The 11,067-nt window shown below is 41.1% G+C and overlaps 1 protein-coding gene across 1 annotated transcript in view; it reads left to right on the top strand.

Annotated features, from left to right (window-relative positions):
* The first annotated feature begins 4,823 nt into the window (after positions 1-4,823).
* Positions 4,824-11,067, top strand: part of LOC138962621 (cytochrome P450 2F2-like) — a 28,358-nt gene continuing 22,114 nt past the window's right edge. The window contains exon 1 of the mRNA XM_070334510.1: positions 4,824-4,842. The gene's annotated coding sequence lies outside the window, so the exon portion shown is untranslated. The remainder of the gene's footprint in view (positions 4,843-11,067) is intronic.

The following is an 11,067-nucleotide window of genomic DNA, read 5'->3' as shown; positions in this document are numbered from 1 at the left end:
CGTGTGAGATCCTCAGTTTTGGGTGCTCGTAATGGGCAGGTGTTCGTTATCAAGAGAGGGTCGTTCGGGCCCGGCAAGTCTAGTGCTAAGTTTTGTTCCTAACCGTAGGCTACAGTTTTGATTTCTTATCATCATTTTGCCATTGCAGAGTGAACACCACGATTGATCCGGGTTCTCACTGTCCTTTCACCGGCGGCACTACAAAAAGAACAGGACTGACGGTGTAAGGAATTTACAGGTGTGATAGTATTTATTATTGTCACTGAACTACGTCCAGTTCCTGTAAAATACAAAAGGCTAACACTGACATGACACGAAGTTTCAGTTAGTGACTCAAAACTCGATGAATCGGCGTTCAGTCAAGGGCGTCGACAAATCAAAATGTCACTGATCTTGTGCCGGGTTACTAAGTGCGCACCACTGATGCACATCTCCAATTTCATTGGTAAGCATATGTTTTCCCTTGCACGTCCCGGACCGGATTCGAACCTGCGAATCCGGACCGGGACGGACACGGGTCAACTTTCAATGGGCAAGACGGGCCCAACCACCTACATGTAAATATTCTTGTTCTAATGGTGGGTGTGTGGTGCGTGCACTATTCAGCTGGGGAGACTGTGACGAGTCAAAATACCCCTTGATGATTATCATATTTTGATGTATCATATTTTAGTTCTGTCAAGGGCTAGAATCGGTGATACACTAAAAACAAGTCGCGTAAGGCGAAAATACAATATTTAGTCAAGTAGCTGTCGAACTCACAGAATGAAACTGAACGCAACGCAACGCAGCAAGACCGTATACTCGTAGCATCGTCACTCCACCGCCCGTGGCAAAGGCAGTGCCCGTGGAATTGACAAGAAGAGCGGGGTATTCGTTGCGCTGAGAAGGATAGCACGCTTTTGTGTACCTCTCTTCGTTTTAACTTTCTGAGCGTGTTTTTAATCCAAACATATCATATCTATATGTTTTTGGAATCAGGAACCAACAAGGAATAAGATGAAAGTGTTTTTAAATTGATTTCGAAAAAAAAATTGGATAATAATTTTTATATATTTAATTTTCAGAGCTTGTTTTTAATCCGAATATAACATATTTATATGTTTTTGGAATCAGCAAATGATGGAGAATCAGATAAACGTAAATTTGGATCGTTTTATAAATTTTTATTTTTTTTTTACAATTTTCAGATTTTTAATGACCAAAGTCATTAATTAATTTTTAAGCCGCCAAGCTGAAATGCAATACCGAAGTCCGGGCTTCGTCGAAGATTACTTGACCAAAATTTCAACCAATTTGGTTGAAAAATGAGGGCTTGACAGTGCCGCCTCAACTTTCACGAAAAGCCGGATATGACGTCATGAAAGACATTTATCAAAAAAATGAAAAAAAAGTTCGGGGATTTCATACCCAGGAACTCTCATGTCAAATTTCATAAAGATCGGTCCAGTAGTTTAGTCTGAATCGCTCTACACACACACACACACACACAGACACACACACACACACACACACACGCACATACACCACGACCCTCGTTTCGATTCCCCCTCGATGTTAAAATATTTAGTCAAAACTTGACTAAATATAAAAAACCAGACTAAGACAGACAGACAGACAGACAGACAGACAGAAAGCCAGACAGACAGACAGACAGACAAAGCGGCAAGCTAACAACCGGCACCCCTCTCCGACCTCCCCGTCAACCCCCGACCCCCCCCCCCCCCCCCCCTCTCTCTCTCTCTCTCTCTCTCTCTCTCTCTTTTCAGTCTCTCTCTCTCAGTCTCGCTCTCTCTTAGCTCAGAATCTCTCTTGCAGTCTCTCTCTCTCTCTTTCTCCTTCTCTCTCTCTCTCTCTCTCTCTCTCTCTCTCTTTCTCTCTCTCTCTCTCTCTCTCTCTCTCTCTCTCTCTCTCTCTCTCAGGTAGCAGTCTCTGGAACACTCTTCCGACAATCCTACGGCAAACTAGCAGCACAAACGTTTTTAAGACCAGATATACGTCTTATCTCATGAAGTATAAATAAACATCTGTTGTCGCTAGAATGGTTGTTAAAACCAACAACCGGTGCTTTTTAACAATGTATTATTATTTTTATATACACTGATTCTTTCGAATGCAGTGTATGTCAATGGGCATGGCACTTACAACGTTGTTGTGTCAGTGCAATCTACTCTATAATTCTTAACTCATGTCAAATGAACTTACATTTTTCATTTAAGCAATGTATTGTATGTAAATTGATGATATGTTCTTACTTTCACTTCTATTATAATCATGTAGCAGTAGTTTGTTTTCTTTACTTGCTTATTCTTTAGCAATTTTAGACTAGTCCCTCTTTAGGGCGAGGGCCAGATGTAAAAAAGCAGATCACTGCTTACTCTATTACCCTCGTAAAATAAAGAATTGTTCTTGTTCTTGTTCTCTCTCTCTCTCTCTCCCCAGATTTCTCCACTCAAACTAAATCTTACTATTGGTACGCAATCAATTGAACAAGTTCAACAACATCGCGTTTTAGGGGTAATTATTGATTGTGAATTCAAGTGGCAGGCACAATTACAGCATATTTGCAAGAAAGTAGCCAAGAACGTTTTCCTCCTATCCAAGTTAAAGCAATTTACGGACAGAAGGACTCTGGAAATGTTCCACCATGCTCATATGTAATACCTCACATTAATTATATTTCGGCGCTCTGGGATGGCAGCAGTGATGTCCACTTGAAAAAGTTAGACTCTCTCTATCGTCGCTCGGCTAAACTCATCGTAAAGGATAATGCCTCAACAGATATGAAATTAAAAATGATTAACTTTCTACCACTGGAAAAGCATCTCAAGTTAAACAAAGCCATTTTCATGCATAAATTGTATTACTGTAAAGTGCCGATTTACATTACATCCTTTTTTAATGAAGCTACCGACAGATATGGGTCGGTCAACTTGATCCCACCGATTCCACGAAAAAGTTGACCTTTACAAGACCAGTCTTGCTTTTTCGGGTACATCAGTTTGGAATTCACTTCCATCATCCTTTAAGCACTAAAAGTCATTAAAAAGTTTTAAAAAAAAAAGTGTTAAAAAACACTTAATGTCCGAGTAGTTTAGCGCGTTTTGATTTACCACACTTAGTATTACGTCAAAGATATCAATCAATCAATCAATGAGGCTTATATCGCGCATATTCCGTGGGTACAGTTCTAGGCGCTCTGCAGTGATGCCGTGTGAGATGAAATTTTATACGGCCAGTAGATTGCAGCCATTTCGGCGCATATTTACCTTTCACGGCCTATTATTCCAAGTCACACGGGTATAGGTAGACAATTATTAACTGTGCCTAAGCAATTTTGCCAGGAAAGACCCTTTTGTCAATCGTGGGGTCTTTAACGTGCACACCCAATGTAGTGTACACGGGGGGAGGGTTCGGACACCGAAGAGAGTCTGCACACAAAGTCGACTCTGAAATAGATTTCCGCCGAACCTGGGATCGAACTCAGCCTGACAGCGGCCAACTGAATACAAATCCAGCGCGCTACCGACTGAGCTATATCCCCGCCCCGTGCATTGTATATTCTGAACATATTTTTGTTGTACTATTGCTACATGTTCGATTGCTACCAGCTTGTACTTAGGCCAAAAAAAAAAAATTGTCTGTTTAGGGTAACATGACCAAAAAAAGTAGGGTCGGTAGGTAGGTAGGGTTTTTTTTTTTTTTTTTTTTTTTTTTTTTTTTTTGGTGTGTAAATGCTATGTTGGCTGAACATTCACTTCTTATATTTGATGAATACATGTTTCAAAACTAACGTATAAATAAAACAGAGAGAAAGGGAGAGAAAGAAACGCCAAATGTCTCTTTTTAGCATTTTTACCTCTTTTTTTTTCTTTTTTTTTTTTGAAATCAAAAAAAAGTTTTTGGGTCGGCGCCAAATCGATAGGGTCGGTCGGGTTACCCTAAACAGACAATTTTTTTTTTTGGCCTTATAATTACATGCATAGTATGCATTTGATTTTATGAATAACCACATATGTATGCTCTTCATGCCTCATCGTCATCATCGTCGTCGTCGTCGTCATCATCATCATCATCATCATCGTCATCGTCATCGTCGTCATCATCGTCATCGTCATCGTCATCATCATCGTCATCGTCATCTTTATCATCACGTGCTCAAGTTTTTCGACCTCCTTTCGTTGTTAACTTTTTAATTTTTTAATGTTTAATTTTTTAATTTCATCATTGTGTGTCTGTGCGTCCCAAGGACAGATTGTAAGAAAAGGCGTAGCCTTAAATCTTAATCCTTGTTAAATAAAGTTAAATTCAATTCAATTCAATTCAATTCAATTCTCTCTCTCTCTCTCTCTCTCTCTCTCTCTCTCCGTCTCACTCTCTCTACCCATCTCTCCCCCTCTCTCTCTATCCCTCCCTCCCTCTCTCTCTTTCTCGCCACTTTGACTTCGCCTAGTTTCCTTTGGGCGGACTTGGTATTCTATAAAGGACTTTTCGTTTTACATTACTGATTGACCTCCAGCAGAGCACACCCGAACAGAGACTATGACCCGAACCCGTAACTTTTAGGCCAAAAATATGGTATCTTTTTGTTCGCTATTAGCCTATAAAATATGTGGAGGCTTGTCACTGGTTCGTCTCGCACAGGTGAATCAGTCAACCCGGCACAGACATTTATGCGTCACTGCACCTTTTTTCGGGCGTGCACATAACCTATTTAAAGCACGTGTTAATTAGTCTGAAATAGCATTATGGTCGAGTGATGTGAGGACTGGCATGATCGGGCTCTGTGTGTTTATACTGCCGTGTGAGTTTAGCTGTGCTAGAGGCTGATTCCGAAAGAAGGTAAGCTTCATATGTGTATATGTGTGTCACTGTGTGTGTGTGTGTGTGTGTGTGTGTGTGTGAGTGTGTGTGAGTGTGTGTGTGCCGGTCAGTGTGTGTCTGTGTCTGTACCTGTGTCTGTGTCTGTGTCTGTGTCTGTGTGTCTGCGTGTGTGTTTGTTTGTGTGTGCGTGCGTGTTAGTGTGTGTGTGTTTGTTTGTCTGTCTATCTGCCTTTCTGTTTGTTTGTGTGCATGCAACTTCGCCTTCGTTTCAAAGTGAACATGGCCACTTTACCACGGTGTTTGTTTAAATTGTAAAAAAAAACAAGTCGCGTAAGGCGAAATTACTACATTTAGTCAAGCTGTGGAACTCACAGAATGAAATTGAACGTAGTCCGCCGCTAGTGCAAATGGCAGTTGTTGTTCGTTCATGGGCTGAAACTCCCACGGCTTTTACGTGTATGACCGTTTTTACCCCGCCATTTAGGCAGCCATACGCCGCTTTCGGAGGAAGCATGCTGAGTATTTTCGTGTTTCTATAACCCACCGAACTCTGACATGGATTACAGGATCTTTTTCGTGCGCACTTGGTCTTGTGCTTGCGTGTACACACGGGGGTGTTCGGACACCGAAGAGAGTCTGCACACAAAGTTGACTCTGAGAAATAAATCTCTCGCCGAACGTGGGGACGAACTCACGCTGACAGCGGCCAACTGGATACAAATCCAGCGCGCTACCGACTGAGCTACATCCCCGCCCTGCAAAAGGCAGTGAAAGTGACGAGCCTGTTTGGCGCGGTAGCGATTGCGCTGTGCTTCATAGCACTCTCTACTGTACCTCTCTTCGTTTTAACTTTCTGAGCGTGTTTTTAATCCAAACATATCATATCTATATGTTTTTGGAATCAGGAACCGACAAGGAATAAGATGAAAGTGTTTTTAAATTGATTTCAAAAATTTAATTTTGATCATAATTTTTAATTTTTTTAATTTTCAGAGCTTGTTTTTAATCCAAATATAACATATTTATATGTTTTTGGAATCAGAAAATGATGAAGAATAAGATGAACGTAAATTTGGATCGTTTTATATATATATATATATTTTTTTTTTACAATTTTCAGATTTTTAATGACCAAAGTCATAAATTAATTTTTAAGCCACCAAGCTGAAATGCAATACCGAAGTCCGGCCTTCGTCGAAGATTGCTTGGCCAAAATTTGATTGAAAAATGAGGGTGTGACAGTGCCGCCTCAACTTTTACAAAAAGCCGGATATGACGTCATCAAAGACATTTATCGAAAAAATGAAAACAAGTCCGGGGATATCATACCCAGGAACTCTCATGTCAAATTTCATAAAGATCGGTCCAGTAGTTTACTCTGAATCACTCTACACACACACACGCACACACACACACTCACACACATACACCATGACCCTCGTCTCGATTCCCCCTCTATGTTAAAACATTTAGTCAAAACTTGACGAAATGTAAAAAGAAGATCTATGTGCATTCAATCCTATTTGCATATATTAAGCGTTCATCAATCGGCTCAAATGTTCAATTTCCCTGTGTGTGTGTAAATAATATCACAGTGCACATATAAAACAACGTGAATAACTAAGAAAACATGAACTTAAAGCTGGATTCTACCCCCATTAAAAGTGATAAGGTCAAGGAGTGCTGAGGCCAGAAATAACATAGAATAGAGAATAATAATTTAAAAAAAAAGAATAATAAAATAGAGATTCACGTGCTAATTCGTAAGATAACGATCGAATGCACCTTGAATATGGGATATTAGTTTTTGTCACGCTACTGAAAAAATACAAAGATTCTACTGTGGATATGTAAACAAATCAACAATAAAATGAATAACGCTAATTGACGGGGAAAAATAGAACACAAAACACAGTTATCTACTGAAAGATCTATAACAATTGAGAACCCACTTTTGAAGCTAAATTTCAAGAATGAAATACAAACAAACATGAAATTAAACAAGGTATCATTTTGAAATGTGAATATCCCCTTATAAAGCGCTAAATGTAGAAATGTGGTGCTTATATACTACCCCTACCCTTTTGACAGAAAACATGGCCTTAGTCTACCCCTGAGAAAAAGTCAATAAAAGGGACATGACATTTTAAAATATCGATTTAATGTAAGTTTAAGAATTGCTTAGCAGAGAAATAAAAAGAAAAGGAGGTATTACGCACATATTTATAAGATAATGTATGAAACTTGACTATGCCGGGTATCCGTCTTTTGCACAGGAATCATTACTGGATACATTTGTTAAATCGAAATTAAAAAAAAAAAAATCCCAAAACAACATGATGTTCGAGCCAATAGACGTGATTTCAATCAGTTCTTTATCAATGCTGTCTATCTTTGGGACACGTCGGTGATCAACTTTAATTCTACTTCCTGTTCTTAGAGGTAGACTGACTCCAGCCGCTTAAAAGCTCACCGCAGTTGCAGTGTTCGTCTGCGCAATAGAGTTTCTATACTCCTGTCGGCTGCCTGTCTTTTTAGCTTTACATCTGAGTAAGGCCACACACAAAAAAAGGTAGGCAATCACTTTTTTTTAAACTTTTTTTTTTCTAATGTGTACAAATTAAACCTACTTGACAGGGAAATAAGTGTGCGACTCGAGCGCTTTCGCTTTCATTGCGTTTTCTGCACTCGTTTTTTGTTGTTTTGTTTTGTTGACAAATGTAATAAAAAGTTACAGGCGGGTCGGCCCCTAAAAATAGGGTAGGTCGGGTTACCGTAACCACACCTATTTTTTTTTTTTAGGCCTAAACACATAAATATCTTGCTCTCCAACCTGTCAGGTAGGAACATAAACAACTGCTTCTCATCTAGCGGAATGCTTAGCTGCAATTGTCGTGCAGTTAGAGCCCATGCCTCGCATTTCCCCTTTTGTTTGTGTGCACATTTTTCTCCCACTGACACACTCGTAGCTGCTCTTTTCGTTGTTGTGAAGATAGAGTGCTGTGGCTGAGCTGTTCTGCACTGCACTCGCCGCACAAACACACAGACGAACGCAAACAACAATGAAACAGACGGACGGGTAGACGGAGGGACATATATAGTGACTGACAGATACGTGTAGAACATCACAGTAATACTAGGACCAGACAATACATAGACTAGAGCAAATAGGTACAGGTACATACACGGACATGATACATACAGACATACAGACAGACAGACATACAGACAGACAGACAGAAACTGAGCTGTACTGCACTGCACTCACCGCACAAACACACAGACGAACGCAAACAACAATGAAACAGACGGACAGGTAGACGGACAGGCAGACCGAACGAACGGTAGGAATACAGGCAGATCAGTGGACAAACAAAGAAACATAGACAGAAACAGACAGACAATCTAAGGCAGACATGCACGCACGCACGCACACACATATACTACATGTATATATATACACTAGATGAATACCCGCTTCGCCGGGTACGGCTTCGCCGGGAAGAAGTAGAGCCGAATACCCGGCTTTGCCGGGGGAGCCGGCGCACCGTACGAAGGAAGGGAGATAAACGCGCAAAACACTGGAGAAGATAAGGAAGAGTTACTGGGAATGGATGTACAGAAAAACCAAAATCGGTTCAGCGCTGCGCGCTGAGAGCACGCGTTGAACATTTTCGCCGGGAAGAAGTAGAGCCGAGTGAGTGGCGCACCGTACGCGATTGACGCCACACGAAGGAAAACTTCTAAAAATAGTAACGGGAATATGGATTGAGCGTCGTGGACAGTGACCTTCTAAAAATAGTAACGGGAATATGGATTGACGCCACACGAAGGAAGGGAGATAAACGCAAAACACTGGAGAAGATAAGGAAGAGTTACTGGGAATGGATGTAGTGGATCTACAGAAAAACCAAAATCGGTTCAGCGCTGCGCGCAGAGAGCACGTGTTGAAAATTCTCATCGACCAGGTTGTGTCCGGGGTCTTACCTGCTGAATATGCCCACCAAATTTGAAGCAGATCCATCGAGAACTTTGGCCGTGCATCGCGAACACACACACACACACACACACACACACACACACACACACACACACAGACACACAGATAGACAGACACACAGATAGACAGACACAAGTCGTATATATACATATATGGATGGGTGGGACTGACAAATGTCATGAATCCTGAAGAATTTTAAGGAGGTGTCTGGGGGCCCCCTGACGCTGAAGGATTTGTATAATTAACAACCAAAAACACTTCACCACAGACATTACGAATCCGGATTTCCGGCATATACCGGAAGAATCCCACCTATGTAGGCTATATACGTGTATACACAAAGGACGATTGACCGATTGACCAAAAAATACGCAAACAGGCAAGCAGACTAACAGGCATAGACCGGAGATAGTTTTACAGACGGCCAGCGAGAGGGACACACAAACAGACAGACTGACAGACCGTGAGTCAGATGAATAGGAGTGAGGCATAATCACGATCTATTTTAGCTACAGGTATGCGGCAGTGAACGGAGTAATTACGCGGAATAATGTCTGCACAGAATAATGCAGGTGTTTTTTTCCGAGCAACAGAATAGATATATATACAGCTTGCACTGGGTCTCATCATCTTGAGTGCGAAGAAGTCATTGTTTTACAGACGGAGTAAAGATATCCACCTCCACAGAAGATTCTTTTCAATGTTTTGTTTTTATTGAAGAGCCGGTCGGTTAAGCAAGCTATTCTGCAACAAAAGAGTACCAATCTTGTCCATCGACCTCATTTTTTCAGTGCTGGAATTTCAAGTATCCATAATTCTAGCAGAGAAAAACCCATGCGAATTTGGGTAATCAAATTTGTAACACTGCTATACGTACAAGTTTCACTGCTGTTATGGGGCAACATGTTAGGAAAAAGCAACAACAAAAGCGACATGTTAGGCCAAACACAAATATATGTTGGTTTAGGATAACGTGACCAAAAAAACCAGGGTCGGTAGGTCAACTTTTTTCTCAATTTTATTTTTTAAATTTAGTCGAGTTTAAAGAAGGTTACTTCCCTTAGTCTCGGTATGGTTTGCAAAATGTGCCAAAAGTTGTGTTTTTTTGAGAAACTCATGAAAAAAGGTTTTAGGGTCGGCGGGAAAAAAATAGGATCGGTCCGGTTAGACTAAACCAACATATATTTTTGTTTGGCCTAATGAAACATACACAATTTCAAACACAGAAATTAAAATCCGGAAAACAAAGGGACGTAAGCGCGCCAACTGCATACGACATGTTCAACAAGAGTAAGTGTGAGTTATTCGGAACCAATAAGAATACGGAACCCATGAGAACCAAACATAAACTAATATGTTAAAAGACATGATCATTTACAAACTCCTTGTCCACCTTTGCATACACATCACTTATAAAACCCGAATCGTCAGTCAACAAACATTCATTAATGCTTTCTCTTGGCTGTCTCTGCCAGTCTCTGGTACCTACAGCTTACAGTGTCATTGTGAGTTCAGAGAAACCATTAACCTACAAACAAAACAATGATTCCAATACACGAAGGATTTTAGTAGAGTGTGCCAGCAATCATTCTGAATGGGGTACGGAAATTATACACGAGAATGTTTTATTGGGACGGCCTGGCAGTTTTTGGTGTGTGGTCTGTGCATGTGGTGGATAGTAGCGCTGGTGGTGTAAAGGAAATGATTCTCAACCATTTTGAAGGCGCCTTCCTTGCTGGGTAAACGATTCGGCTCACCATCTCAGATCTGGCCAGAGTCTTACATGGGATAAGGTCATTTCTCCACTTGGACACTGACATACCATGTGCGCTTTCCGTGCTGGGTATACGATTCGGCTCACCATCTCAGATATGGCCAGAGTCTTACATGGGATAAGGTCATTTCTCCACTTGTACACACACACACACACACACACACACACACACACACACACCGGCACACACACATACACACACACACACACACTCACACACACACACACACACTCACACACACTCACACACACACACACTCACACACACACACACACTCACACACACACACACACACACCGGCACACACACACACACACACACACACACACACACACACACACATCATGTAAACACACACACATCATGTAAACACACACTCACACACACATCATGTAAACACACACACATCATGTAAACACACACTCACACACACACACACCGGCACACACACATACACATACACACACA

This window comes from Littorina saxatilis, linkage group LG3 (genome assembly GCF_037325665.1).
Source record: "Littorina saxatilis isolate snail1 linkage group LG3, US_GU_Lsax_2.0, whole genome shotgun sequence".
NCBI lineage: Eukaryota > Metazoa > Mollusca > Gastropoda > Littorinimorpha > Littorinidae > Littorina > Littorina saxatilis.
This window is presented reverse-complemented; position numbering and strand designations above follow the sequence as displayed.